Source organism: Anguilla rostrata, chromosome 11 (genome assembly GCF_018555375.3).
Source record: "Anguilla rostrata isolate EN2019 chromosome 11, ASM1855537v3, whole genome shotgun sequence".
Taxonomy (NCBI): domain Eukaryota; kingdom Metazoa; phylum Chordata; class Actinopteri; order Anguilliformes; family Anguillidae; genus Anguilla; species Anguilla rostrata.
Window position 1 is genome coordinate 17,976,389 of NC_057943.1, and position 25,211 is coordinate 18,001,599.

Genomic DNA, 25,211 nt, shown 5'->3' on the forward strand with positions numbered 1-25,211 from the left:
ATGCATCCGCCGGAACCAGCAACCACAAGACACCCAAATGGCCTCCACTATCCTTTAGGCAGAGCAAGGGAAACACTACTGTCAGATCACCACAATACCCAAACCATAGACTGCCACACCATAAACAGGCAAGGGAGTCATTTATACACAAACACCTCTCTCTTTCTAATGCACACCACAGACAACACCCTCTTTCTCTCCAGCACGTTGTTGGTAATTTTTGGTAGAGCAACCTTTGTCTCTCTGATTGAAGGTTACCAGGTTTTTGGCCAGAATGTTCCGGTACTTGCTGGAGTTCATGATTGAATTGACCTCTAAAAAAGTCACAGGACTGGTAGATGCAGAACAACACTATAACATCAAAGACACACCAACGTAATGTATCACCATAGTTACAAGGGCCTTTTCAATGTCAGTGTCCTTGTGACGCCAAACACACAGCTGGTGCGCCGGGCCACAAAGGTCAGTATTTAGTTTCATCTTACCCACAGCACTAGTTTCAGTCAAAGTTCAGGACTAGCAAAAAAGATTACAGTTTCCCATTTTAAAGCATACAATATACAGTGAGCTCCATAATGTTTGGGACAAACATATTTCTTCTAGATTTGAATCTGTACTGCACAATTTTTTGATTTGCAATCAAACAATTCATCAAAAAATGCTGAAAGAAACATTGATACATTAAAAGAGTGCATAGCTAAGACAATTACTCATATACCCACACATTACAAAAATATGGGGAAAGAACAAAATTCCTCATATTCAAACTAGTTTTGTTTTTGGCAGCTACAACAGACCCACAGTACTCTCTAGGAAGGGATATAAGTTTGGAAAATTTTGCTTAAGATACGGAGGTGAAAGGCCATTCAGTGCCTTATAAGTAGGAAACAAAGACTTATGGTTGATGTGAGACTAAGATGGAAACTAATGTAACCTTCATAAGGGTGAGGTAATGTGTTGCCATTTCTTGGTGTGTGTAAAAGCCTTGTAGGCGTTTTGTAAATAAAGTAATCTGGGCGGTTTCGTTGGGATTCCAGAAGGAAACAATACCAGAAGTAATGAGGTCCTGAAGTGATGAAGGCATGTATGCACTTAATAAAATACATAATGAATTAACAATAGTCACTACATTAAAAATGAAATAGCCCATTTATGGAAACTGAGATTCAAGCTTGTTTAAGAGAGCAGAGGAGAGACAAGACAAGACCAGTGTTGTTTGAAGAATCTCATTAAGCAGAAATACGCACCCCCCCCCCCCCAACCCCCACCAGAAAAAAATAATGCTTTCTAGACTGAAGATTCAGCAGTAACGGTACAGGTTAAAAGACTGACACATCAAATGAAGTGATTTACAAAATGCCAAATTGCATTTGTGTCCTGGTTTTGCGGTCTACATGTGTCATTACCACAGCATGGCAAAACTCCACATGGCTGAATTATGTATGCCCTGACAAGCCCTCTGCTCATACATGTCTTTGAGTCAATGCTGGCAGGCCTGCATCCCGGCTGACCCAGGTTAATGTGTGAAGAGGACAGAGCTTCCTGTGAAATGTATGCAAACAGGCAAAAGTAATAATGTTCATAAATGAAATTGTTATTGTCATCCGTGATCATCCATATTCTTGTCATCCGTAACTAGTGAATAATTGGAAACATACTCAAAGACTTGGCTGGCAAATGGAGCCTTCAAAGTAACAAGCTCAGCTCCACCTTAACACAAAAAACACACTCTCATAAATACACAGGACTATCAGCTCCCGGATACCCAGAGAAGTACAGTAAACAATAGTTCTGCCAGCCAAGCCGCTGTAGAGCCATAGGGGCTGAGGTGCCTTATGGGATAGACTGCTCAAAATGTTCCATAATCTCAGTCTGAAATGTGTCCAACATCAGGTCTGCAGGGAACCCTGTGTAAGTCTGCCCTGCGGTGGAACTGCAACAGTCCAGAAAACGAAACTCTTGCAAAACTCCGACAAAAACCCCCAAGCTCAGCATGGTCGGTTCAGGAAACATGACTCACACGGCAGCCCGGGAAGAACCGGCCAGCCACCTCTCAGTACCTCCTATTTCAGGAATAGACTGCAGTCTGCTGAGCTGCACTCCAGTCTAAAGACCAGCCAACAGAAGCTTTTCCCCCTCACATATAGATGCATACGAAGGCCTTGACAGGTTTAAATAATTATACCCAACTCAGAATGTTTCCAGCGTCCAGGGATGGCATTCTTAACCCTCCTTAAACCTGAAAAACACAGTCATGACTGGATATGACACTGGAATGAACCCAGCGGCTAAAGTATTCTCATGTTCAACAACAGCTCACAGTAACAAAGGGCTCTAATCACTGAAACAACAGTGATATACAAACTGCGTAAGAAATTGTTTTTTTACATATGCCAAGTTAAAATACGGTTGGTACACTTGGGTCTAGAGAAGAAAACAAAATGGCAAGAAGCTGCAGACACACATTTATAGAGGCATTCTTTCTTCTTTCTACATGCACCCACGTTACATGTTCAAACAAAAACACAAAGCAATGTTTGTTTACGCATTCTGTGAAAGAGGTGGCCGCAATTTAACCTCAGTCCAAAGTTGAACGTTGACACTTTCTCACAAACGCTCCAGACGACACACCCCTGGCCATTGCCATTATCACACACTGTCAAACTACAGCCACTGACCAACCACAAGTGCTTTGCAGAGGAAACACCCTCTCCCCCCCCCCCCCTCCCTCAGCCTGTTTATGTGCAGGTCTTGCTCTCGGATCCCCCCCGTTCTGAAGAGCACTGCGAGTGCAGGCGTGCCTGAGGGCACAGGTCACTGGCGTGCAGCCTCGTCCGGCCCCATCCCCCAAGAACACAGAGGCACAATTTCCAGGAAAAGAACAAAAGGGCAGCTGTAAATGTCTTGGCAAAGCCCCTCGTTTCGCTCAAAAGAAAGAGAAAGGGAAAAAAATGTTATGTAACCAGAGCCAAAGCATAATTTATCACCCTACCCCCATTCCCAATGTTTTTTCTGCGAAGAGAGGCACAGGGGAAACGTATGTGTTTACGTGCAGATTTGAGGAATTAACAGAGTGCTCCTCGTGTGTTAGCACCAATGAAATATATGAGGTTAGCACTGAGGCTCGTGACAGCGAGGTAGTTTGGGAAAAGGGATCATGCACAAACAGGACCCTCTCGCAGCATGTCCTTCATTTACACAACTGCAGCTGCACAGCTACCCTGTGGACCTAGACAGAATTCCACAGAACTCACACAACTACGTGCACAGGCAAAACAGTTTATCAAACAACATGGAGACATCAACTGCAAACTCACACATTGATGAGGAGTGTTACAATGACATATGTCTAGCATGAAGGAATATTCCAAATGTCAATCTTTAAGAGACCACCACAAAAATGGAACTTCTGACACCAAGCAGGAAGTGCAGCCAAAGTCTCCCTTATTTTCAGAAGCAGTTTCTGAAATCGGAAAATTTGCCTTGTGCTTTTGTATTATTTTCATGCTGCCTGAGATCTAAAGTACCATATTTTACAACCTCTGGCATGCCTAGTACAGTTATCTGAACAAAGTTAGAGTAATTGCAACTCAGGGACTCAAAGCTTCAAAGCAGGGCAAACACATCACAGAGGCTGGCTAGGCCATCCTTGTTCCCACTTGCCGCCTGTCCCACGGAGGTATTTGGTGATAATGAGAGATGGGTTTCAGTTGCCCTTCTCATCCTGGGATTCTGCCTTTGGGACAGTACTGTGTGATGAGATTACCTGTGCCTCCAGCCAGAGAATGTGAGCAGGAATGTATATGTTTCTGCATGTGTACAGATGAGTGTGGGTGAAATGCTTTGCATATACATGGTGCATGTGTGTACTAGTGTAAACAAAACTAGACATGCTGAATGTAATGTCAAAAGCCTTGAATACAGGCAAGATGGAAAGATTCAACACAAGACACTGTGATTGACTAGAGATGAGGTAACAGCAAGAGTAGGCCTCAGGCCACACCACAAAATTGGACAGCTGCACATTGTTCAGCTGAGGTTATACTATATGGCTATACTCACTCTCTTGTATCGCTCAAACTCACACCAAGGGTAGGTATCACAGTATACTCTCATGTTTATCACCAGAATATTGACATTTTACGCATTTGATAGGATCCTAGTCATGTTATTAGCTACAGCTAACAAACTTGCAGTTGAGCGATTTATATTTTTTACCCATGTCTAAAAATGATTTCAATTTTTCAAGGTCATGGAAGTGCATTTAAGAAACTGAAAGTAAAGACTATGTATCAGTTTCAGAGCTCTTCCTTCAGGAGCTGTATCAGAATGACGCTACTTTATCTTTGGACCCTGAATATTTCTTCCACGTGGTCTCCTCATATGGAGGTGAATACAGCCATGAGGAAAAGCAGAAGCCACAGCTATTTATGATTCCATTTGTGAAAGGTCAGAATTTGGAGTATTTATGTTCCATAATGCACATTCAATCTGAACTGGCATAGATGATGAAATTTAAACTGATATGAAATGCTGATACAAGCTAGGTGCCTCTCTATTTTGTCTGAGGTAGAAAAAAAACATAGAAACCTTTTTTTTCCTTACATGCTGAGTTTTAAGCAATGAGCAGGCTTTAATTACAGCATGCCGTGCTGAGCAGTGTGTTAGAGAGTGCTGTACTCAGCAGTGTGTTATAGAGTGTTGTTGTGTTAAGCATGGGGTTAAGGTTGGGGTTATGGTAGGGTTATGGTTAGGTTAGAGCGCAGTATTGAGCGGTGGGTTAGACAGTGCTGTATTGAGCAGTTTGGTAGTGTGCTGTATTGATCAGCATGCTATAGAGTTCTGTATTGAGCAGCATGTTACAGGGTTTCTGTATTGAGCAGTGTGTTACAGAGTGCTGTTTTGAGCAGTGAGTTTTTAAAGTACTATTGAGCAGTGCGCTGATGAGTGTATCAGATGCCTGCAAAGAGCACTTTATAAAACCGTTGGCAGGACTAACATCTCTCATCTATCTTGGCAGGGTTTTGGATCAGACAGGGATATTTGTTTCCAGTCAGTATGCCATGCCACAAATTCACAGGGAGCCGAGCTGGCAGCGTACCTCTCTCTCCACCTCGCTCTGGCCCCTCCCCGTGGGCCAGTCACCCAATGTAACTGCAAGGCAAAAGTACTGATGAGAGATGGAGTTCACAGCATGCTCACCCATCCATCTATCCACCCATCATTTTCTTAACCCACTTATTCCTGGTCAGGATCATGAGGGGGCTGGGGCCTATTCCATTTCATACCATTTCACTCAAACATTCATACCTAAGGGCAATTTAAGGTCTCTAATTATCTGAGTGCATGTCTTTGGACTGTGGGAGAAAACTGGAACACCGGTGGAAATCTGGAAGCCAGCGGACATGGGGGGAACATGAAATTTGATTTGAACTCTGAACCTTCTGGCTTTGAGGTGACAATTCACTGCACCGTGCCACCCACACCAAGCTAACATACATAGCCTATGTCTGACTTTCTAGAAGCTCTGTCTCTTGGTGTTGTAGTACCCAGCAAATCAGACAGCCATAGAAAAACTGAGGAACAGGGACTGGGAGAGAGAGGGAGAGAGAAGCAGAGAGATTTATCTGTTCATACGGCACTGAACTGATTATATGACAATGATATACAATCCAGCAAAGTCACGAATGCTGACTTACCACTCTCTTACCCACAAGCCCATACCATCTCTTTGATCGCAGAGCTGGCTAAGGCAGTTCTAATTGGCATGCGGTATCAGCGACCCAGGTGAGATCAGTGGCATCCTGCCGCGTCAGCCCTTGTCCCGCCATGGGCCCGACGGTGAGCAGATGGCGTCACGCCGCCTCCCTGCCCGTCTTCCAGCGGCCATGACGCACACCGGGCACTGGCCCGGCCCTCTGCCATTACAGCCAGGGCAAAGTGCTACCCATGTCCCACGTCTCATGTCACGACAGGGTGGGCCTAAGCCCCGCGGTCACGCTGCAGGCCGCCCACGGGGGAGGAGTGGCAGTCAGTGTGACTAGCTTTATCATTAGCAGCTCACATCCGTCCATTAGGGTCTTTGGTTGATGCAACGGGAGCATGCAGGGTGGATCACAATGACCACACAGCTTCCGGTCTCCACTGGAAGGCATAGGCAGGTCTACTGGCCTAAGAGTGGCTGACTCCACCTGGGCATCAAGGGAAGGTCAGAGGACAACTCCACCAGACAGGTGAAGTGTGAGCATGTGCCGATATCAGCGGACACTGTGTGATAAAATAGCAGTGCCCACCTGAAAGCCAGTGAGTGGGAGTCTGTCAGAGGCAATCTGCCTCCCGTCTACAGGACAGCTGAGAAAGCCAGACTGTATCACTCTCTGTCTGCAGAGCAATGGTTCTCGCTGCTAGGGATCATTTCAGAGGCATTGTATTACACTGCATCCTGGAAGCCTCCTAATTGTGCACTGCCGGCTTGAGCACTTATCACATTAGATTTCTGTCATATTTATTGGCTTCTTGTTCTGTAATTAATATGACTGGTTTCCTGTTAGTTTCCAAATCAAATTGCAGATATGGGACTGAGACTCTTGCTTCCAGTAATCACTCATCAGTGTAGAAGCACAAACTTGGAGCATCAATTGGACAGTGTAGAGATGTAGCATAAACAGCCTTAAAAAAGCCACATCATTGCTCAGTTTTCTCCACGTCATTGATGCTAGGCACCATGTACGTTTACTGAGCAACAAATGTTGCAATCTGGCATGTGCCACGCATCCATTCCATGGCGGAGGCACGTCAGGAAATGTCAAAGGACATATATTAACTGCTTCCCGTTGGATCCGACACCCTGAAGCCCATTTCAGGTTGCCTTCTCAGAATCCACCCCACCGATGAGCAGACAGGAATACGCAACTGCTGACTCTGCACACCCCAAGCCAGCGTAGATACAGATATAATTACCCACACAAATGATTATCCATGCTGTACGACATAAATCTCGACATGCAGTGCATGCATGAGTCGCATGGGGCACCGGGCAGCCTGAGAGGGGCCATTGGAGTTGAGTAACAGGCCAGCTCAGACATGACCAGCGACATCCAGATTAGACTTGATTAAACCTGAAATTACAGATGATGCTTTGGGAGTGAGCTCTTAAGGTTCATATTAAAAGTTTTTAAATAAAATTCAATGTTTTACACCCTGGGTTTTCAACAGGGGGTCAGCAGACCCCTGGGGGTCCTTGAATGTACAGTAGGGGGTCCCTGGCCAGAATTGATAAGCAAATGACTATATACAGATTTGAGAAAATATTTCAAAATATAAAACCTTTTTAAAAATAATATAACCGTTTCTTACTTATAGTATGATGAGGGTCCACCGGATGCCTTTGAGCACGTTGAAAGCCCAGGGCTGGTAACCTACCATACTGCCATAGATACATGTTACTGGGATCAGATGGAACTACATTTGCTTTCACAATCACAGCACATACACTCTATTAAATACATGGGTGGTCAATCAACCCCAAAAACTCAATTATGCACACATACAGTATCCAAACAGTTTTCCAATCATGGGCACATAAAAGCAAACAACTGTACAATCTGAAATGTGCTTTAACAAATGGACGCTAGCAGGGATAATATAGGTTATATCAGACTGCATTACTCACTCATCATATTTATCATCAAACATATCGTTTGCATGTGCCTGCATAGCTGGTGAGCCCCATGTAAAATGTTCCCATATGATTATATTGTTCTAGATTAGTGAGCAGAACATAGAGCATGAGGGTAGTGGCTGTGGTGTAGCCCATCCACTTCACTGTGGATGTGTTTGCGTAGCACTGCAGTTTTTCAATGCCGGTACCACAGGGTAATAGATGTAGCTCTGCAGCGTTTTTTTTGTGCTCCTCAGTGCACGTGAAAGGAAGCACACGTGTTTCTGCAGCGTGCACAATGCCCCCACTTCGATTTCCTGAGCCAAAACCCCTCTTTCTCTGCACAGCTCTCTGCAGCACGTTCCTCCCTCGTGTCTTCCTGCTCCTCATAGACAGTGCGAGACAACGTGCCTCCCGCTCTCCCTCCCTTTTTACAAAATCCTGAAAAGCACATTGGTTGTGCAGTCCAGCAGCTCACGCCTGCAGACTGCAGTGAGCCTGAGTGCTAGCCTCACAATTCAGTATTATTCACCGTGTGTTTCATGGCAGAGACCGTCACTTCCTCTGCAGCCTTCATCTGTCTCTGTTCCTTCTTTTGGCTTTTTGCCACACATCCTCCTCCTCCTCCCTCCCTCCCGCTCGCCCGCTTTGGGATGCAGAGTCTGGAATTTTCCGATGAGGAGCCACAGCTATAGTAACTGGATGCGTACCGGAGGGCTGGGGCGCTTACCTGACACAGAGCACGACTAACCTTACACTTTCAGCTGAAGGACGCAGGGAACACAATGGCAGCAATGGAAAAATACAGACACCGAGACACTGAATGTGATACGCAAACAATGCCAGACGCACTGGCAGGACATTACAGTGCCACACACTGACAGTTTCTCTCCTCTCTCTCCCACATACACACATACAGACACAAGCATGCACACACGCGCACACAGACACACACACACACGTGCACAGACACATACAGGCACACACACGTGCACATACACACATGCACGCATGCGCGCACGCGTGCACACACAGATGTTTTATGAAATCAAGACAATTCTGTTTTTAATTGCAAGCTGATAATAACTAACTGCGATTAACTACCAGGTTGTTGCTCCGGCAGTACATGCCTTTATAAAACATGTTAGAGAATTTAACCCCTACTTAATACATACTCCTTTGAAAGTAGTCACTGAAGTTCATATGCTTCATAGATCTCAAAGTCTGTGAGGCAGGCTGCAGCCTTTTCTGCAATGTCAGCACAGTGAGAAATCAGCAGGAAGCCATCAGCGCAGCCGGCGGGTCGTGGTGTGCTGGTGACGCTGCGTGAGGACGTGCGCAGGGGGGTGATTCAGGGTTTGTGACGCTGGGCTGGGAGCAGGTTAGGCAGGGAGGAGGTGGCTCAGCACACCTGGCCGCCCGCGAAACAGCGCATGCACGGGCTAGGCCAGCGCATCAGGACACCGCAGTGTCGCTACGTGTGCGAGCATGTCACAGCGTCACCCGGAAACGTCACGCCCACCCTGCCGTCTCCAGGTCCGTGGACTCACAGACACTCCCTTACCCACAAACACAAGGCCTACATCACAGTTTAACTTAATGTGACGCATTATGGAAGGTGATGAGGAAATTCACTCTTAAAACACTCTGATCAAACACTGAAATGACGAAGGCAAGCACTTAAAGTGCTGGACTTTACTGTAAACAATGTGAAAACAGAGCAGAACATTTTAAATGGCCATATAAACAGTAGTGTGATTGTAGAGGAGAAATAGAGGGAAGACTAATGTGACCAACAGAGCCAGCTGCTGTCATAACTGGTCTATGGTCATTTAGGTCCACAACCTCGGAATGGCCACACAATTCAGGTTTCTCCCCAGTCCACATTCGTGGACAAAGCAGTCCTCAGTCTGAGAGCCAGCTCTGGTGACCAATGATGTAAAAATGACTGGGTCCTCATACAGCGAATCCAAGTCATTCCTTCCCTAAAGCCCTCCCCCACCCCCATCATTTCATGGCATATTTCCACCCCTATGCCAGGCCAGCTGTGGAAACCAGACCCGAATGGAGTCACATTAGACCTTTTGCAAGACTGGCCTGTCAGATGCCAGCCAACACTGCCCACCGAAATGGACATACAGAATACCCCTGCGTCTAGAACAAGGACAGAAACTGGAGCGAAGGTCACAGTTAACAAAGAGCTATTGGGTGTCATTGACATTGATCTAAAGCAATATGGTTCTTTTTCAACGGCATGCAAGTGTGTCTTGAAGTGATACCGCAACAGCAGTGTTGTCACAGGGACTGAAACCCATAACCCCTGAGTCGTTACTCCTACGTCTCCTCTGCACCTGCTGTGACACCACACCAGCGTCTGTCAGTCTCCCAGAAATTCAGTTCCGCATTTACTTCCAGCTTTGGTACGGTTACAGCAGCCCTGACACAGCAGGGGAACAGACCAGGGCTATTGAACTAGCACATCCACCCAAATAAATCTTCTCTTTAAACATTCAGCCTGACTGACTCTATAAATATTAGTTGGGCCGAGTCCATACAACAGTTGTGCAACACCTTTCTGTCCCACAGAAAAAAGTCCCAAAACACAGCGGAGGAAGGGATCAAAGAGAGAAAAGAGAAAGAAAGTTGGTTGTGTTGCAATGCCATGTCTGAGAACAGTCAGAGAGGATGAGTGCGCAAGACCCACAGATGGGAGAGTATGCCAACAGAGGAAATGGTAATTAGAGGAGGAGTCAATAAAAGTTGCATGCAAGCTGAGCTTGTTGTCTCAAGACCTGGCCAAACACCAACCACATTCCCATGAACTGCAAGCCCTTAGGTCCAAAAAGTCTGAACATGGAGTTCTATTGAATCAGATCCACTGCCGACCTTGTGTAACAGCCAGACAGGCAATGGTAATGGCTGCTGTTCCTTACACTTCCAGTTCAGCAGAAACAGGGACTGAACAAAGATTAAAAAGGTGATCTTGGGTACTTCATTACCCTCAAGAAGAGGACTCCACCCTGGTGTCTGCACTTTTAACGCTTAGCTACAGATCCTGCCGGGCTGGGAGCTCGGAATGAACTGGAGTCATCTGCAAGTTAGCGCAAGTTTCCGGCAGCATGTATCATTCCATCTCCATGGTCCTTGGAGCGTGCTTCTGAAATTGATCCAGTGACTATAATAATCATAAGACATAATTAGGAGGCCATCAGTGTGAGCGAGGATCATCCCTACTTAATTCCCAACACATACAGAAAGCCCCATGGTATGAAATATAGGTATTTAATTTTGATAAATGATTTAATTACGACTTAAAATAAACCATTCTATGAAACAATTGTGCAATGGTACATTTCACACCTCTCTATATGAACACCATCCAGACTTTCAATACTCTTTTTCAATCTACAAAAGCCCACTTCCCCGGAGACAAATTAATTCCTCTAGAACATAGGTTATAAAAAGTTACAGAATATTTCAAATGCTCGATTAACTCAGATATAAATATAACCTGTGTAACCTTCAAAAAAGTGACACTGAAACGGGCTCCTGTGTTTTTAAGTGTAGCCCTCAGTATAGAGCACATAAAAACCTGAGCATGGCATAAAGGGAGAAAGAGGCTAATTACCAACTGCGCCAGAGAATAGCTTTGGCTGCTGACAGTGAGTGCAGAGTTTAAATATAAACCCAAAGGTCCCTCATCAAAAACATTCATAACAGGGAGGGGGGGAGGGAGAGAGAAAGAGACAGAGAGAGAGAGAATGTAGTGCTTTTCCCATACAGAATCCACAGCCCTTGTCCTCAGTCCCCTTGACTAAGCCCCCCGTGCCCAATCTGCCACATCACACAGAGCAGAGTGGCAAGCCTTCCCAGACTTTTGTCAAATTTGACATAGGCACTGAAGTCACCCACGCAGCAGAGTGGATGCTTCTCTCTCACTCTTCCCCACTATCCCACCTAGCCCCAGAGGGAATTAGACCCCCTTGCGTAAGCACTTTTTCGTGCCAGTGAGTGAGCGTGCAGGAACTGGCTCTTCTGATAATCCGACTCAGGGGGCTGTACAAACAGTATGGGGTCTATCTCAATCCCCTCCTTTGATGCAGCAATCTGTAAAACCTCCTTGTTCTGTTTCATGCCACTCTCATGTGCCCGCAAGGAAACTCACTGACACTGACCTGTCCTGACCTTTCCTGTCCCTTACCGTAATCCAAGATCCGCCCATCCACCACTCTGCTTTACTGCCCTCCCCTTCTGCTCAGTTCCAAAATTCCTGGTGCCTTTAGGAACATACAATAGGAGTTGGAACCTAACTGCATGCAGGAAAAATCAGTACAGTAAAATCAGAAGGATCAAAGATTAACTGGGAGCCAGTGACCCACAGCACAGAAAGGCAGAGGTTAATAGTCACTGTTGGGTATCTGAGTTCAGGGATGGGCCCGGGGACAGTGTCAGCAAATGGCAGTGAGTGGATCATTGTATTTCCACTGACCTCCTTTCAGCAAAGCCTACTCAACACATTCGTTTTCCATGCAGAACGGGAGCGTTTGGAGTCACTTAAAAGATGGAAGCAAAATGCCACAGAAATCACGTGCTGCTCAGGCCTCATTCTCAGAACTCCAAAGTTTGTAGTTGCTCACGGGTTTCCTTCCTTACGTAAGATAGATGGCAACTAAAGTAAGATATTTCTTTGCCTGTCAACACATGCCAGTCTGCCCAGAGGACACAATCAATCAATCAAAATGTATTTATAGAGCACATTGTACAAATAATTTGTCAGAACACACTTCACAGCATACCCTCAACAAAACCCCAACAAAAGCAAACAAACAAAAACATTTACCCTACTCCCTGATTAGTCCAAGTTTGGTATTTGTGACCTTGCACTTACTAGCAGGATTCTAAATCTTAGTGGAATTCAGGTCATTGAGCATCCACACAAGCTTTCTAATAGTATACAAACAAGGATATTTGTTGAACTAATCCTTTTTATGAACTGAGATATGAGGCAGACCACAGTCTGTTCTGAATTCATAAATATAAATCCTGCCAGAAGCAGAGGTGTGAATCCGTGTCCAAGGAGCCACACTAGTAAGACATAAGTAGCAGGTTCCACATCCTGGGTGGAGAACTGTGCAGCTGCACTACTGAACAAGGCACCTGATCCTGAATTCCCCAGCAGGCCACTATATTTAGTTACCTTAGATAAGGCTGCCTTTGGCATACATTTTCAAACACTAATATTACTGAATCATTGATAGAACAAAACTCTGAAAGTAGGGGGGAAATAGCAACTTTGTCTGCTGCTGAACTGCTTTCATACAGGATACTGTATGTACCAACCTAGGAATCAATAGGCCTAGAGGTCATCTTCACATGCGGAGCAAATATGTGCCATGACACAAGGTCAGCATCCCACAGGTCCCAATGTCAAAAGAAAAATCTCTCACAGGCTATGACAGTCAGAAATACAAGCCATACGCTTCACAATACATGGATTGCTATCCAAAAGCCTTCATACGACTCACATGTACAGGTTGAACCCAAACACACACACACACACACACACACATATATATATATATATATATATATATAAATTACACTTCAGCTTGAGTTGATTCAGTTTTACAGAAATGAAACATCATGGCATGAGTTCATATCTCTATCTAAGCTAAACAGTTCAAATTTCTGCTAACATAATTATATGTACAGATGATGACTTGTAGAAAAACAACCAAAATTCTAATTATGGTGACTATGGTTATTTTATGACTGACCATGAAGAGTTATAGTCTAGTTACCTCAGTTCTATATTTTAAATAGGTTATCTCTGTTTAGGTATCCCCACTAAAGTGTTCTTAACTTAAAATCACATGGGAAACAAATACTGATAATACTTAGGCCAAAACAGACAAGAGGCTGGATGACTTGCATGTCGCCTATCACTGAAATATCATGCCCAAAGAACTGGGGATTTTGACAAGGCGGGTGTATGACTGTCTGTTCAGGCACAACCACACACTCATGGTTATCATCCTCTCCACCTTTAAAAACGTACCCAATTGCACCCACCACATCCTTCCCGCAGAGCACTGAACCACACAACTCAACAAAGTGATGCAGTCAGTGGAACACGCCCCTAAGCAGCTTATTAATTTTACAGAAGCACATGGGTGGAGGAGATGGGCAAGGCCGCCATTTGAAAAGTGAGCCCCAGTGTCACCTTTATGACAGGAACCTTACACCGCTGGGGAGTAGAGAGAGGGCACTTACATTTCAGTATGGATATACACACCCAGCCGCTGCAACCAAGTCCTCCTATTACAAAGCACAAACCAGGGCCCGGATGCGCCTTTGCTACACAGTAACGTTCTCTGGAGACATGTGAGTATGTCAATACGAGTATTCCTCTGTGCTCACAAGGTCATAGCTGTCAGGACACCGTCGCTACACCTGATGCTGAAACACTAGCACCACCAGAATCAATGTCAAAGAGATCCCTGTGACTGAAGCACACAGAATGGACTGATTAAATTAGCGTTGGGAGGCCTATTATGACAGCCAAGTGGCACCATTGCATAGTAGACTATAGTCCGGTTCAGTTGGCTAGCAAAAAAGAAAGAAATAAAACCAAAATAAATTTCAATTGAGCCAGAACTGAGTGTCAAGATAGGTGGCTTGCTAACGTAGGCAATAATTTGAAATGAAACGATGATAGCAATTATCTGACCCAATAAGCACTGTGTTACAAAGCGGTGGATCCGACTGTACCAGAACAGTAAAGCTTATTTTAGCTACCCATCTAATAATTAGAGAAGATGTGAAATAAGATCACTACCCTGACAATGGAATGGAGCCAGATGCCGTTTATGTTCGATCCTTAAAGCATCTGCTGTTAACCACGTGGCTGTAAGGCTATAAGTGTTCAAGTCACTAAGTGTTGCTAATAATTTCTGCAGCTGAGTAGGCTAGTACTGCACACCATGGGCATGCTAGTTCCTATGTACGCTGGCTACAAAATTTGCGGCAAGAGGCTGCAAAGATCAAGCTAGATATCTTGAAAAAAGAAATCTTTGAAAAAAGACCGTCAGTCACAACAATACATTCACCGCTAAACAACGGGTGTCCTAGCTACCTTTTTTAGATTTTGTATTGATTTTCGCCAGCACGCCCCAGCTGACATACGTAGGCCATGTAACGAATACTGTATTGTTACTGCATCCAGTTCAACATGGTAATAAGTAACACTTACAAGAAGCGATATCATCAGCTCAATTTCAGGTCAGAACGTATACCTAGGATTGGGTGACGAGGAAACACACAGGAAATAGCTGAAGTGTAAAGGTTATGTGAAACAGCTAGTTTGTAGTTTATCGAGTTTATGGTTCAAATGATTGAAGGACGATTTCACCTACACCTTACACGCGAACATGTATTACAATCCACCTTTAATGTTAGCCCAGTAATTTTGGCCACTCTACCTAGTTGTTAATTGACTACCGCTTCGTGGATCGTTTGCATATGACCTGATTTCCATTTGTCATTCATGCAGCTGGTTTCTTACATTTGAATTCTACTCAGATCTCATATATTTGAGTTTTGTGTTGTTGGTGTTTCTGTCATGCTAAGCTTGTTTAAGTTCAAATAAGATGTATAATGTAAACATAATTTCCGTACCTTTGATTTGATGGGACAAATACTGCTGCTTAAATGAATTGTTGAATGGGCTGTTTCCCCTGTGGAAAAAACACAGGGAACTGCAAAAGTAAGCAAACATGATTTCAGCATAGTTATGATACAGCTCCCACTATACCATTGAACCATATGCCCAGAAGGCTTATACAACCTTACGCAGGTTACAATATTTTACCAGTTAATGTAACTATTAATAAAAATGCCATTATATGAGCATTCCAGAGTTGAGCCAATTGGAGAAGTACTTGTTTCTATGGAGATATCTTGCTTTACTCAGTGTTACACCTCTGAGATTTAATTCTCTAAAATAGATGTTCTTCTTTCTCATTCACAGGCCATTGTGGAGATACATATGTACTCAAGTTGTCTGACGTATTGCAAGCTCCAAGCTTCTCTGGTTTTTCTTTAGAGAAAATACTCTGGACCTAATCACCCATTTCTGCTGTCTTTTGTTAATATGACAACCATATCTTCACTGAACGCTAATGTCTTTAATGTATTTAAGTTCCAGGACCAAACAAAGCTTTTTGTGAGGAAGCACAAAAAAAAATTGTGAGGGATGGCCAAATAATAATACTAACTATTATTATTATTATTATTATTATTTATTCCATTCCACTGCAAAAAAAGCAAGGATGGTTGACAAAGATCAATCAATCAATCAATCAATCAATAGTTTTATTGTCCCCGGAGGGAAATTTGCTTTGCAGGCAGGTATACAAAGGTTAAAACAACGCAGACCACATTTTACACGACAGTCATGAAAGTACAGACACTGTAGATATTTTTGAGAAACAATGAAATTGCCTGTTAAGATGAGTTAGTGGCTGTGATTGTAGTGCGTCAGACTGTTCTCTGATCTTCAGAAGATAAATTTTGTGATTAGTTTATTGTAAAGTATGCCAGGGTTTACCATTTTCAAACAGAAACACCTTGTCCTAATCAGGAGACATTGCATGTATGTGTGTGTGTGAGGGAGAGAGAGTGTGTGTATTAAGCTGAGTGCCACTACAGAGAATATAGCTCATGGTGAGAGAAGATTATACGGAGTTGGTACGTTGATAAGTTATCTGTTCATATAATGCTTGTGTAAGTGCAAACGAGTGTGTGTATACTGTGGGCTTATGATGATGGTGGTGCCATTGTCTGTGTGGGAGGAATGACGCAGATTGGCTGTGAACTATGGTGGCCCACAGAGGTAGCGTATGAGTCTGGGTTGTGACCCATAATGTGATAGCTTTGTGTTTCATCAGGACCCGGTCTGCCTGTGTCACCATTAGCTAATCTGTCTACATAATCCTTTTTGTTCCATACATTATTGCCTAAATCGTCATCTAGCTATCTCTCTCTCTCTCTCTCTCTCTGTCTCTCTTTCTCTCTCTGACATGCATACGCGTGATGAGCAGCATACTCAATTTATTCCTCTCTATAAACTCTGGCCTTGGCATTCCGTACATAGCTGGGTCACAGTATGAACTCACAGCAGAGAAAGGCTGAACTGTGTTCTTGCTGGCATTGACTGGACTGACCTTTCTCCTTCACAAATCACTCTCTGATCCATTGTGTAATCATTTTATTCAGCTGGGAATGTATAAGTGAACAGTATGTGCCCTCACATAGAAAATGCTGCCACACCCTGCAAGTATTTGCACTCAGTGTTCAGCACCTGCACACACCCTAGCTTTCTTCCAGCCATTAAAAAAAATAAATAAACAATATTTGGCCTGGGGGAGTAATGAAGATTCCAGTGCTTACTCCCCCTTTAAGGTGATGATGTCACCTTAAAATTATTGACATTTGCAGAGATGATCCCTGTCACACAGCCCAGCCCCACTGAAAGTGAATAATCAGCGAGTCGCAGTTTCTTTTAAATGAAAGGTGCTGATATGGTGTGGACACACGTGTCATTATCTGTCGACAGGCTCTGGCTGGGGCCCTGACAGCGGTCATGGGCAGGGATTACAGGGGCTGTGTGGGTGAGAGTCATGCTGAGGTCTGCAAGAGGCCAAATCCGCCCTGGAGGAAGCTGGCCTGAGTCACAGCGATGTCTTCCTGAGTGGCACCAATGGTGACTGCACGGTGGATAGACAGAAAGAGACAGCATCACAGGCTGATCTAAACACATCACAGGTAGCACAGCTGGGATAGGATAGCACAGCTGAAACAGATTGCAAAGCTGAAATGGGTAGTGCAGTTGAGATAAATAGCATGGCTGAGACATACAGTTGCACAGCTGAAACAGCACAGCTGTGACAGATTGCTCAGCTGACACACAGCGCTGCTGAGCCAGAGGACTCAGATAAATGAGGCACAACACAAATACGGAAAGTCATTGCCGCGGTGATATCCCCCTGTAAGCTTCCTGTTACAATCAGTCTGGAACATGAGACAGGTTAATTCATATTGAACGTATCTGTGAGAGGTCAGGTTTGCATATCCTCATTTCAAGGAAGTGCGTTGCCAATCAAAAACATTCTGCTCAGGATATGAATCAGCCTTCTGAAATGTATTAAGGGTATCAAAATATATCACACTGTTAAAATGTGAACACTTTGTGAGACATTTCTTTAAAGCTCCATGCAATGGTAAATACTGAAAGGAAAGGAAATGAAAGCAGAATGCTCATGATGCGAACTGCAAATAACATGGATAAAACAGTTACCATTGATATAAACAACACAACACAATGATAAGTAAATAAATGAACGCATAAGCCCTCCAGTTTATGGAACTGCACGTGCGAGAGAGTGTGTGGGGTAGTTATGCTTTGAAAAGACTCATTACATTATAGTATTACAATAGAACCCTTTTCACTGGAAGCAATTATGAATAATTCACATTCTGTTCCCTTTTTTCGACAGGGGGTGGAGGGCGCGTTGGTGGTTTATTATGTTGCAGATTTGTGCAGAATATACATTCTCACTAGAATGGTAATGGCATCAATAAGGAGAAGAATAGCTGCCTACAATCCTTTTTGTAGAAAAGTATTAGAGACAAAAGATTAACAAGTCAACATGTGCTTGTGTGTATACAGTTTTATTATGTATGATTCCTCCTCTGTGTATATTCTTCACAACCTCGTGAGTTGACTGGTCCAGAAACAATTCACACGCTGGCCTGCTTGTCAGATCAGTTCATGAAGTCTGGTTTATTCAAATCCATGGGAATGATTTCATTTTTCCAAGAACTGCTGAAAACAGCTTGAGGCTTCATGGTAAAGCTAATGGCTATTCTCCATTAACAATTCCCTCCCTGTGGACACTCCCTGATAATACTTCAAACACCATTTTAAAGCAGTACTACTTACATTTTCATACGTTGAGTCCTACTTCATTTGAACAAGCAAGTTCCTCTCCAAATAGATTTTTATTTTTTTTTAATGAACATTGTATTTTCTTTTTTTCTGTACCGACACAATATTTCTACCAGACATTGTTTTTGTTTTGTGTTTATGCTTTATGTCTGAAGTGTATGGATGCCATGAAATATGTAATCTGTAATGTTTGCATGATGATGGCTGTCTAATGCTGTGGATGTCTGTGATATCTATGTCTGGAAACTGTCACAGGTTTTTAACCATCACGTTCTTTGTCATTTTAGCTGAGACTTCTGTTTTTGTTGTCTGATAGGTAACACCAAATGGATTGTTTACATGTTGTTATATGTCTGGAAATCCAAATAACAACAGTACATTAAGCTATGAAATAAACACGATGGGTGAGAGGTTTCAGTCTGGAATCTGGCACATTAAAAATCTGAAGTTATATGGTGGATTTTATATTGATGTGTAGAAATGTGATATTTTATTTACATTCCTTAATTCTCTGATTTACTGACAGACATGTAAGTGTTTCTGAAGACAATAAATGTAGCAATACCTCCAGAGCAGGCATGCCCACAGCTGTTTGTGCCAGAACTAAAACCAGTAGCACAAAAGCCTGTTGGCATCAAGCCTTTTAAAGAATTAGCTGGCAGTTTGGACTTTGTCAAGCATTACTTTATTTTATAAATCGATTATATGCCTGGAGTTGTTTATGGGGCTGCAGTTTTAATGTGGCTTCTAATAAAATATAATTTATCACTTGTTTTGAAACTTGGTTTGTTGAATATTGTCTTAATACATTGATGATTTGTGATAATTATTCAGTCATACATCAGAATTAAACTGTTAATTTGCTCTATAGACCAAATCCAGGAAAATCCTGATCCTGATTGTTTAGATAAAACACAGCCTCTGAATACACACAGGCCTAAAATGCAAACCAAATCGTTCTCATATACATACATGCATGCATATTACCTCTTTGCACCAACAATGGGAATGTACTACAGGCTTTGGGGGTGTAAGGGATTGCTAACGTTAGTTGTGATAAGACCATTTTTTATAGAGGCCTAGAAGTCGATTATCTTCTAGAGCAAAGTAGTTCATAACTCCAATGACCCATGTGCTACATCAAATCACAGTTGCAGTCTAGAATGCCAGGTTTACAAGGTATCTGTTTAAACAGTGCTAGATGAACATACTGTGTTGACAAAACTATTAAAGCTTTCAACATTTGTGGAAAGCAATGGTAAATGTTCCAATGTCCAGTCTTTTTTAAACATTATTTTGAAGTCACAAGGAGAATTGCATGTTATGAAATGTCTAAATATTATTATAGTTATATTATTCCAGTGAAATAAATATTGTGCATGGTCACTAATGATTATTAACAATAATAATTACGGTTAACGATGTTGAACAACTCCAGAATTTCAATACTCACTTTTGGAATATTATTAATTATTGATCCTTCACAATGTTTTTTTGTTGTTGTCATCTATGCAGAGTCATGAGCCTGTGAACCTTAAAGTATTTTATCTACAAGTGAATTATGATGTGTCATATTGCAATATCTATTTCCTGAATGGGAAAAAGGAAACTAAATGCAAAATACTTGGGCACATAACACAAACACAAGACTTCCAGCAATAAAGATAAAACAAATACTTAATTTAACCTGGTTGCCAAAAACATGTGAGCGCCACATTTTCAATAATATTCAATAATCAATTTGACTGGACAACACAGTGTTTGAAAAACACCAAAGAAAAAGGAAAAAAACAACAACATAATTTGACAGTCACACAGACCCTAGCCAAAGAATAAAACTGCACTGCCATTGCCTTTTGTTAGGACAGATTCATTCCTGCCTGCCCAGTGCACTATGCAAATACAGTGGGTGGCCATTTTCCAGAAATAGAAATCTGGTTCCTGTTTTCAAAGTTCTCTTTCTGAACAAAAATAAAGCCTTCTTTTAAAAGAATGGAAGAGATAAGCAATTTGTGGTGACAGTGAGTAAACTTAGGCAGTCGGGAGGCAAGGGATGGAGATACAGTATTTCCACAAGATGGGAAAGGTGTGATGGCATTGAGTCCTCTGTCTCACAGTTCTGGACACAGAAACCAAACATAATAAATCTCACATAAATGACAATGCAGTACCTCAAAGTCTGGGAAAATTAGCCACATGGACACACGTCATGTCACAGTCTATGTCAGCTCCCAGTATTGCAATGTCACGCCACCTCATTTCATTCACTTTCATAGTGACAAAGGTCATACCAAAACAGTTGATGATACAATGATTGCTGTAGATAAGACTTTTATTGAGATCAAGAATGGTCTAATCGCTGCTTCTTTCACGTGCCTATGCCTGTCCATGCATGTGTGTATGTGTGTGTGTGTGTGTGTGTGTGAAAAGATCACTGGGAGCAGAGAGATGTTTCCTTTCTTTGCCAGTTCCTTGATAGACAAGGTGAATATTAATATACTCACTCATATAGGAGTGGCCCCAGTAAACAGAATCCAAGCCAGGAGGCGGAGGCCTGGGGAGTTATGATGAATCTTGCCAGTGCTGTACATATAAAATGTTCTGAGAAATCAGGATGCATTAAAAACACATGCCTATGATGACGTTTAAAAATAGACATGGGGGGAAAGAAACAAGACAGCAATAAAAGTTAAAGAGCAGATCTTCCACTCTTGACTTGTCAAGCATATCTGTAATTAGGCATAACTAATTATCATCAGGTACATGCATTAAGAACACTTATCAGTCTGTTACTCCTGTAGTACTTACAGATACTTGTTGCTTCAGCATTTCTTATAATTGTACGGCTGAAAAGATCCACCTGTCCGTAGTAAGTTCTGTTTTATCCATGTGTGTGCTGCCATAGTTCAGCAGCTGAGGTTAGTTCCTGTCACCTGTGGGCTACAAAGCTATAACACTGCTACTGTCAAGCACTTGCACAGTGGCCTGTGAGCTACAGTTCTTATCTTTACACACATCTCCTCCTATCAGATGCTGTGAATACCCACATTCTCCACAGCACCTATTTTACCACAGATCTGCACAATGCAAAGCACTGCTCAATTTAGAGACTATGCACTACTCCAGGGCACATACAAGATGCCCTTTGTTTCATCTGCTAATAACTGACAGTGCTGGGAAATGTATGCATCTGCCAGTTAGCTTAGTTTCTTTTCATGTTGGGTCAGTTCCATGATCTATCAAAACAGGCTATGCAGATCTGGTCTTAAAAGATATCTGGTTTCTATTATCTGTCCAAAGGACATATGAAGTGTCATGTATAGCATATGAGATTTCATGGATAACATGTATAATGTATTTTCTTTATATTTTCTTTATTTACTAATCTTCACAAATAATTTCTTATGGCTTACAATAAACAGCTGTTAGGTGCTCCTCTTAGACAGTTTTTGGTCTGATAAAGCATAGCTGATCACATCACAGTTTTAACTGTGTTAACTGTTGTATTTATTTTTCAAGTATCACTTGCCCTTTACCATTATACCTGATCTACCATTCATATATAATAATGCACTGTTTTTGTGACGTTTCCCTTTAAGAGTAGGCTACTATACCATATAGAATACAGAGGTCAAAAAGTACAGACAGGATTGAGAAGGATGCATTAGTGATAGAAAATACAGGATTGAGGGTAGGAAGATGAAGGATTAGAAAGGGGAGACATTAAAAGAGAGGTGTGGTAAAAGGGTGGGGAGTAGTGTAGGGGTAAGAAGCAGAGAGATGTTTGGGGGGAAGGGAAGATTTTAGCAGTTATATAACAGCATCGTTCTGTGTGTGGGGGAGGAGGGGGACATGTGGAGGAAAGGAATGTATTGAAATGTTCCTGGAAGGTTTTTCTTCTGCAGCCCCCTTGGGTTCTGAACAGTTTATTGAGCCGGGCGATGATGATGCATTTCGGACACCAAGTCCTTTATCAGAGCATTATGCAACAGCAGTGAGCAGGCAGACGAAGCACTCGAAAGGGTGGGACAGTTAAAGGCTGGTCACAAGCTAAAATGTGAGGCAAATGCCTGCAGAATGAATCACCAAATTATGAACGAACCTATTTCGAGTCATCTAAGTGAATCTAGATGCCTTTCACATTGCATTACACCTGCATCCATTTTCCTTCAGGTGACCTCACCTTATCTGGCTCATTAAGGAAACATGATATTATACAACGACATACATTCATGGTAAAACAAGAAGGCAAAACCTTTTCAGTACTTGTCCAAAATCACAGATCATCACAAATATTTCATATTCATATTAATGCACCAAAGTTTGTCTCATATTGGGCCAGATGGTGTCAGTAGTAGAAAGAAAGTGATGAAAACACTTCCCTTCTAATTAGCATTCTCAGAAAATCACGTCCCCTCTCTGACAGCTGTGCCCACTCTGTACCCACTTAGTGTAATAAAGAAGGCATGACTGCCAGAGATTGTAGGCGATTTTTGCTGCCTTGTCGAATAGCTCCCCCTTGTGGCCATTTAAACCATGATTTCTATTGTCTTTTTAACATACAAAAGAAGGCGAATTACGTGTTAAAGGTTAATTAGCTAGTAAATAGATTATGCGCGTGTGTACATAAATTAAGTTTAAAAACGATATATATATTTTTTACTGTTCGCTGTTACGTATCATCGGTAATGTCACTGTTAGTGCGAGTCAGTTGCACAACTACGAATGCCACAACTTAAAACAAAAGACCTGCCGAAACCCGGGATCGAACCAGGGACCTTTAGATCTTCAGTCTAACGCTCTCCCAACTGAGCTATTTCGGCGCCGAGATCGAGGGCTTCATTTGAAGGAAAATTCGCATCAACCACTTAATTGTGGTATGTATTGCGTTTCTTATCAGAAATATTCACCATCTAACAATATTATTACAATTACCTTCACGAAATGTTAATTTGGTAGCCCATAGGACCTACAACGTATCAAACTCCTGACGTAACTCTTTATTGGCATGTTTAAACATTCATTACTGCAAACAGATAGTAGTGACTTGTAGTCTAAACATGTAGGCTAACCCTAGCGAAATAGGCGAAATATTTTTTCTAAACAACCAACCTATCTGAATGAATGAATTAATTAATTAACTGATTGTTTTTGCATTGCTTCACTTGCCTAACCAGAATAGGTCACCTTGAAGACATGGTATTGCCTCCAATCTGAATTTTTCGCTGGAAATCCATCTAATTTAATACACAAATTAATGCAAACCAACTTTTAAAATTCAATTCTTCATCAGTTTCATGAATAATAAAGCAGTCGTTTGACCCTTTATGTCATCTCGGATAGTCATAAGTGTAGTTAAGGTTATTAATGCCATTGCAAACCTTACATTACATTACATTATAGGTTCTTAGCAGACGCTCTTATCCAGAGCGACTTACAACAAGTGCATTACAAAACTCAGAGACAAGCGCTTTACAACATTCCTGCAAGAGAGCTACAATAGGTATAACTTTGCAAAAAGTGTGAATTGTACACCTTTTTTTATTTATTTTTTTTTTTAGAAAAAAAAATGTTAGAGGGTAGTGGGGGTGATGAGGTGAGATGTAGCTTGAAGAGGTGAGTCTTCAGTCTACGTTTGAAGACGGCCAGGGTCTCTGCTGTTCTGACTTGCACAGGAAGGTCATTCCACCACCGTGGGGCTAGAACAGACAGGAGGCGTGACCGGGTGCTGGTGCGAGCCGGGGCAGGGACCAGGCGACATGTGGCAGCAGAACGGAGAGGTCTAGCTGGGGTGTAGGGTCTGATGAGTTGACGTAGATAGGGAGGGGCTGACCCCCTGGCTGCTTTGAAGGCAAGCACTAATGTTTTAAATTTGATGCGAGCCATCACGGGGAGCCAGTGGAGGGTGGTGAGCAGGGGGGTAACGTGGGAATGTCTGGGGAGGTTGAAGACCAGACGCGCTGCTGCGTTCTGGATGAGTTGCAGGGGTCTGATAGATGATGCTGGGAGGCCAGCAAGCAGGGAGTTACAGTAGTCCAGGCGGGACAGGACCACTGCCTGGACGAGGAGTTGGGTCGAGTAAGTTGTGAGGAAGGGGCGGATCCTCCGGATGTTATACAGGAAGAACCTGCATGAACGTGTCACTGCTGAAATGTGCTCGGTCAGAGACAGATGCCTTGCCCTCCCATTTTGCCATCCTAACTGTCAAAAGGCTGGGGCAAACAGAGCCCCTCACATTCCTTTTTCACATCTGCTAGAGAAAAAAAAATCTATCTCTAATATTACCGCCATCCACTGGGTCGCAGTGTTGCATAGCGTTTGAAGCCCTATGGTAAGGTTGGGTTTTGGATGGCGGCTTACAGTTTTACCTGCTTAGTACATTTCACTGTGTATAAACCCAGGTGTATCAATAAGAATTATAGAATGAGTAAAATTTGAATATAGTAATTTCATTCTGGATAAAGAAATCTTTGAAGCATGCTTGAAAAAAGTCCAGGGCGGTGATCTGTCTCTCTGTCTAGAAGTGTCAAGGAGCCCCTTTCA

General features: G+C 42.7%; 1 long non-coding RNA gene and 1 other non-coding gene across 2 annotated transcripts; both read right to left on the bottom strand.

The window, feature by feature from the left end:
• Positions 1-9,708: 9,708 nt before the first annotated feature.
• On the bottom strand, positions 9,709-15,115 carry LOC135235104 (uncharacterized). Its single transcript, XR_010324275.1, has 3 exons — positions 14,796-15,115; positions 11,862-11,937; positions 9,709-10,835 (listed from the first exon to the last, which is right to left on the bottom strand). It is a non-coding gene; the product is annotated as an uncharacterized LOC135235104 (long non-coding RNA).
• An 8,303-nt stretch (positions 15,116-23,418) lies between these two features.
• On the bottom strand, positions 23,419-23,491 carry trnaf-gaa (transfer RNA phenylalanine (anticodon GAA)). The gene has a single exon. It is a non-coding gene; the product is annotated as a tRNA-Phe (tRNA).
• Between the last annotated feature and the right edge of the window lie 1,720 nt (positions 23,492-25,211).